Source organism: Nematolebias whitei, chromosome 16 (assembly GCF_014905685.2).
Source record: "Nematolebias whitei isolate Nwh7 chromosome 16, NemWhi1, whole genome shotgun sequence".
NCBI lineage: Eukaryota > Metazoa > Chordata > Actinopteri > Cyprinodontiformes > Rivulidae > Nematolebias > Nematolebias whitei.
The window spans coordinates 30786914-30794284 of NC_056513.1; the positions used below are offsets into that span (position 1 = coordinate 30786914).

The window sequence follows — 7371 nt, forward strand, 5'->3', positions numbered from 1 at the left end:
CAAAACTGGTTGATCCACTCTGAGAAGGTGCTATTTAAGAGACTGAGCTGAATACAGCACCTCAGACTGAAGAAGTCTCTCGGACGAGAGACGAAACGTTTCTACATTTTTTGTTGTTTTGCTTTGTTTTGGGTTTTTTTGAATGTCCAGAGGACCAGATTGAACTTTTTTAGAAGAGGGTAAATAGTTTAGCAAATGCATCTGTTTTTATTAATTTCTGTTGCAGTCTTTCGAGTAGAAAGATTATTAATTGTAAGATAGCATTACACACTGTGTAGTAATTTTTTGTTTAAACACGTACACTTTTTATTTTATTTTACTTACCTAAAAAAGACTTAACAGAAAACGGCTCAAAACATCCCTGCCCCGGAAAATAAATGTTTACACATCACAAAACCACCAAAGATCATGAATTCGAATGATATCCTCATTAAGGCTGAGTAGAAGCCCAGTCAAGTACATAAAATCATCCTTATTTGTGTATTTAAAATGTTTTAAAGGCCGGTTTTAACCAAGAGAATAGTGTATGGAAAATCAAACATTTTCTTAATTTTGCCAAACTGTTGCATTTTTTGATCGATAAAAATCCTTCTTTGTAGAAAACACTCAAACAAGAAGAGCACTTTGCACATTGGGTGAATATAAAATAGTCATCATAGTGTTAACTTTGGCTTCATTTACTACATCAGGCCATACGTTTAAGAGTTTAGTTATCATTGTCTTGGTATTTGATCATAAACCAATAGTTGCTACTGGGGGGGGGGATAAAATTGTTCGGCTCAGGTCACATCCCGTTTATATGTTGATGTCTAAACCTCAGGTTATTTCCCATCTGTAGTACAGACTGGGCTACTAAAAGAGTCTCAAAACACCACCAATTTAACTGGATAAAGTATTTCATTATTTTCCCTTTATAGGGGCCACACTAGACCTGAGCCAGTTTTCTGGTGAATCTAGTCCATCTGCTGGCAGCTTCCATTCTGTCCCAGCAGCTTCTGCGGATAAAGAGTGAACGGATTAGAAATTACCCAGTCATTCTATCAGTTCCTCGACACTGTTCCCTGAACCACACACTGTATCAATTTTATAGAGTACATGGCTACATAAGTGCAAATTATTAACCTAGTTTGTCAAACAGTATGTAACCTTTCAGTCACAAGGTAGTCTACCCCTAATACGAATGTAACCCGTAGGTCCAATAAATGTCATATCAATCAGTAGAGTCAAAATAGACAATTTAATAGTGGATAAATCATGTGGCACTTTAATTCCCAATTGTTACAACCAGTGCTGCTCATATGTTCCACAAGCCTACAAGTCAAAGAGAAGCTGACAAAACTAAGTGAAAAAGGCCACAAACTTCAGGTTCCCACACCACATGAGAATGGGTCAGGCTTCCTGGATGTAAAGTCTTGTGGCTATAAGCTACATCTGTTGTCACATAGGTGGATGGCTAAATAAGGACAAACAAAACAAAAATAAAGTAGTTAGTCTGCCCTTACAAGACTCACTCCCAGATCTTCTGGTCTACAGGCCATGCAAGGCCTGGGCGGACCACCAAAAAACAATTCAATAATCTCAACTCAAAAAGGACAGCAGGAAACGGTACATCTGAAACTATAAAGACATCAAAATCCAATTAATAACTTGACATACATTTATATAAAAACAAACTATACCTGACACGTTGTCACACCCACATGCAGCTGGATGTAGAAAACACTTTAAAATCTTGTGTGACCACACTGCGACATCCAAACAACACATAAGGAGAGATACCTGCATTAAGTTTTTAAAAACACCAGATCACAAGATAAATGTGATTTCTTACCATACACTCCAACAGCAGAAGCACAACCATCAGAGCTCTGACAAACATTTCTGAAAGGCCACACCTACTCCTTTATCTGCTTGCCTTTCAGTCAGTGAGGTGGAGCACCAACAGGTGCCACTGGTTACATCCCTCCCCTTCAAAATTCATCGGCGACCCGACGAACAAAAACACTACAGTTCATTCATTCACTTCAGAAAGCACAGACTTGGGCAGATTAAATGGGTTAGAATGCTGCCCAGCAGTTTTCCTTGAAGATCTACGGGGTTCTCTTGGGACATTTTCTACATTCAATTCATCTTCCTGGGAAGGGAGAGGCAGCGTTGCATTGTGTTCAGAATCTGAAGACCCAGGGTCCAAAGCCTCATGGGAGGGTTCCACAATATCATTTAAAATGACCCCAGATACATTTCCAACCCGTTCAACACTGTGAGTTTCCTGTGGCTCTGTGTGATCCTCCCAACTTACCATTTCATCAACCCCTCTCACAGATTCCCCTTCTCTAGGCTCAGGAATACTTCTCAAGTCAGCTCTATGCACCTGACAAAGTGGCTCACCCTGGCCTAAGGGTGCAATTGAATACACCACACCTCTCTCAGGGGGTGGATGCACTACCTCATATGGTGTAGAGTCCCAAAAATCCTGAATCTTATTTTGGCCTTTCACAGCTCGGTTTCTGGTATATACTAAATTGCCCGTTCAAAATTAGGGGCGGCCCCATCATCTTCATCTTTTAAATACTGCTGTGCTCTTCTGACCTCCAACCTTTTTTGGATAGTGTCATATGCAACAGCCAGGGACTTTTGATGTTCCATCACCCAATCTTCCCTGGACAAATCAACTAGTTCCCTTTCCACCCCCACCAAGAAGTCCACTGGCAAACGAGGTTCCTGTCCAAACATTAGAAAGTATGGAGTCATACCCGTTGACTGGTGGACTGTAGTGTTATAAACATAAGTGACCTGAGAAAGGTGTCGAGGCCAATAGCATTTTTGCTCTGGGGGCAGAGCTCGTAACAGGTCATAGAGTGTACGGTTAAACCGCTCACACTGACCATTGCCCTATGGATGGTATGGCGTAGTTCAACTCTTCTCAATCTTATATGTCTTACAAAGCTGTTGAACCAATGCACTTTCAAAATTTCGTCCCTGGTCAGAGTGAATATGACTTGGTGGCCCAAACAGCTGAAACCAATGCTTCACTAATGCTTCTGCCACTGTAGTAGCTCGTTGGTCCTTCGTTGCAACAGTCTGGGTGTACTTAGAAAAAACATCAGTCATCACCAAAACATTTTCTTTACCTTCTGTTGAAGGTTCCAGAACTGTAAAATCAATTGCTAATATTTCATGAGGGCAAGATGCTCTAACATGACCCATAAAAGTTTTAATCTTTGGCTGAAGAGCCTTGGAAACCACACACCTTCCACAAGTTTTACACCACCTCTCAATGTCATTATACATATTTGGCCAATAATACTGTACATGGACCAACTGAAATGTACGTTATATTCCCTGATGGCCATGATTGTCATGAAGGGACTCAAAAATACCTTTCTGCAAGCACTGGGGTAACAAAATTTGGTTAGCTTCCTTACCGCCATCTGGAGTGTAAATGAGACGGTACAACAGATTTTTCCTCAAAAATGCACCCCCACTGGCGGACCAATTCCCTGGTGCCTCTACTAAGATCTTTCCTTTCTTTTACATCTGGCATCCTGGCTGCCTTCCAAAACTTCAAAAAGGGACCAATTACTGGATCCTGCTTCTGTAAGACACAAATGTCAGATAATGAACAACCAGGTAAGGTGCCTATCTCTGACTGAACCACAGGCTCACTATAGCCATGTTCCAGAAAATCACGTACATCAGAAACCTCCTGTTCCATCATTGGATGTTGCCGGGACAGAGCATCCGCATTTGTATTTTGTGAACCTGGGTGGTACTTCACATCAATATCAAAAACTGCCAGCTCTGATACCCATCTCTGTTCAGTTGCGCCCAACTTAGCTGTCACCAAGTGACTCAAAGGGTTATTATCTGTAAACACTGTGCACTTATGCCCCAATAGATATTCTCTAAATTTTTCCGTAACTGCCCATTTAAGAGCCAACAGTTCAAGCTTCGTAGAACTGTGTTTCTCATGTTTCGCTCGGCAGGCTTCAAGCTTCTATTAGCAAAAGCTATGGGTCGCAACCTACCTTCCTCCTCCTGAGAGAGCACAGCTCTCAAGCAAGCATGACTAGCATCAACATCTAGCACAAAGGGTTTCTGAAAATCTGCATAGTCAAGCACCGGTGTTGAAGTTAAGGCAGCCTTAAGCTTATGGATACTTTGGTCACATTCCAAGTCCCAAGACTCTGCCAGCCATTTTAGAGGAGTTTTGCCCTTTCTACTTGGAGGAAGAAGCTTGGAAACTAATCTGTGCAAAGGGGCCGCCATGTGTGCAATTCCAGCGATAATTCTTCTATAATAACTTGCGAACCCCAAAAATGAACGAAGCTCTGCTAAAGTGCTTGGCTCTTTCCAGTCCTGCACAGCAGCAACTTTATCAGGGTCAGTAGAAACCCCTTCTGCTGATACTACGTGGCCTAAATACTTCACTTGCTTCTGAAAAAACTGACACTTTGAGAGCTTCACTACCCATGTTCCTTCAGTCGAGACATTACTTCTTCCAACCGTTCAAGATGTTGTTGGACTGATGAAGAAAAAACTATTACATCATCTAGATACAATAACAATGACTGATGTCGACAATCCCCGAATAGACGCTCCATAAGGTGCTGAAAAGTACCCGGTGCATTGCATAATCCGAAAGGCATACGATTAAACTCAAATAAACCAAATGGAGTACAAAATGCAGTTTTAGCTTTGTCTTTCTCTGCCATTTCTACCTGACTATAGCCACTGGCCAAATCTAGTGTAGAAAACCATTTGGCTCCAGTAAGAGCATCCAATGTTTCCTCTATCCTTGGTAAAGGAAAGCATATTTTCTTGTCTTTGCATTCAACTGTCTGTAGTCCACACACATTCTTAAACTACCATCTTTCTTTTGAACCAAAACAATGGGAGATGAATATTGGCTCCTACTTTCTCTTATAATCTCACCTTGTAACAGCTGTTTGATATGACTCCTTGCCAGTTCATACTAGGGCTTTAACAGACTACTCGAGTAATCTACACATCAATTCCTAGGATACCTATCGAGGTTTTTAATTTCACGTTGAGTATTCGTGGTGACGTCATTATGCCGCAGTTACGTCATTGCGTCACGTGTCATGTGATCCGCACCAGTGCGGGTTACAAAATGGATTTCTTCAAGCAGACGGATGGAGCAGAGTAGGCCCAGTCTTGACAAACAGGTGGAAATGCATCAATAGTCTAGAAATATTTCACTAAAGATGAATCTTCTAGTTCAACTACCGTAAGGAAACAGAAAATGAAACAACTTCCTGACTGTTTGGAGCTCGTTGTGAACTGGTGATACACCATATTTTGTGACAGTAGGGGGCGGTGTTGCACTGTTGCAGGTCACAGAGTATGGTGTAACACCGGGTCCAATCTACCGAACCAGCTTCCTTCTGACATTGTTTCACAAACAAAAAGCAAAAAATATTAATCTCTAAACCTATTTAAAAAAAATCTATAAACATATTAATTTCTAAAACTAAACTTAATGCACACCACAGCTGGCGGTGGTGTGGGGTGGGATCCCCACTGTTTTTAGTTTAGTTTTTGACGTGCTGCACGTTTCTTCACGTTTGCAGCTTAATAATAACAACTAATAGTTTAGTTTTTCCTGTGACTTATTTGCTGTATGATAAATGGTAAGAGCATAATATATGCTCCCAATGTTTTGTTGGTCTTTTTTTGTAAATAATGACCTTTTTTGCGGTTTTATTTGTTTATTTTTGTATCTTTAGATCCTATGATGTCATCAAGTACTCGAGTTCTACTCGAGTTTTATTATGTTAATGTCGAGTTTAAAAATTATGTAGTCGTTCAGCCCCTAGTTCATACTGAGATGGGGGAATGCGTCTGTACGGCAATTGTACTGGTGTTTCATCAACTAGAGGGATCTCGTGCGCAATTAATTTTGTACAACCCACATCCAAATCATTTCTAGAAAACACATCACTGTACTTTAATAATAAAGAATTTGCCTCTTCTTTCATCTTTTTTGAGATTCTCAAATTGTGGTAAATCCAACTCTGGCTTACCACATACAGCTGTAAGGTAGAAATATGAACTGTACAACTCTCCATCTCCACGGACACATTTATTTGTGAATTCTCGTCATCCAGTACTTTTATAGTTTGAACTGTGGCTATGACCCTACGAGGTGTCAGCCACACATCTGTTTTACCCACATTGGTGACTGGAACATAGGCTGTGCCCCTTTCTCCTTAAATCAGTGATGGTGACACCAAGAGACCCTCGGGAAGACAACCAACATCAGGCCCCAGGGGTTCAACAAAAACTCCACCGGTTCATGCACAGGCAATTTTGGACAAGTTACTAGAATATAAGTCAAAGTGTCAGCTTGAACACAAATACCTTTCTTCCCCTGGAGCCTGACAAGATTAGGCTCTGAAGAGTTTGTCATGGCATCCATCATTTGGCAACATCTCGGGGCTCTCCTCCAAATCTGTGGGGATGTTCTTATCACTGGAGCATCCCATAGATCAGAACCATATTGCTCATTAAGTTCACAATATAGAAGATTAAGTACATTCATTCCCAATACCCCAGGAACAATTGTCTTTCTGCTTTATGTGAATATCAGATGGATCCTCTACCACCAACACCCCACGACGTGGTAAGTGCACCCCCAGAATCAACATATCCAGCTCCACGTAACCCAAATAAGGTATTTTTAAGCAATTCGCTGCTTTAAGACCCAACCAACCACATTCCTTCAGTCTTTTCTCAGAAAAATGATCCCTAAAGAAACTCTGTTATTGTTGTAACCATTGACCCCGTATCTAAAAGGCATTGGACAATAACTCCACCCATGTCAACTTCAGCATCCAAACACTCCCCCACTAATGCCCCTTTTCCATTAGTACCTGTAGTACCGGTATAGCACGGCTCTACTCTACTCGGTACGTTACAGGTTGTGTTTCCATTATGCTTTCAGTACCGGTTCCAGTGGGCGGGGTTCAAATTGACGTCACCACCTCTCACCAGCTGGTGGCGCTGAGACGCAGAAACTGTTTTCAGTACAGGTTGAGAATTTATGTTATTTTGAAGTTGTGTGTATGTACGTATGCATGTATGTGTGTATGTACATGTGTATAAATATATAAATATATATATAAGTATATATATATACACACACACACAAATATATATGTACACACACACAAATATATATGTACACACATATGTGTATATATATGTGTGTGTGTGTATATATATATATATATATTTATATCATATGTGATATATATATATCATATGTGATATATATATATATATCATATGTGATATATATATATATATATATATCATATGTGATATATATATATCATATGTGATATA

General features: G+C 40.4%; 1 protein-coding gene across 1 annotated transcript in view; it reads right to left on the minus strand.

Moving 5' to 3' along the window:
- Window positions 1–7371, minus strand: part of tefm (transcription elongation factor, mitochondrial) — a 47620-nt gene that overhangs the window by 39676 nt on the left and 573 nt on the right. The gene's annotated exons all lie outside the window — the stretch shown is intronic.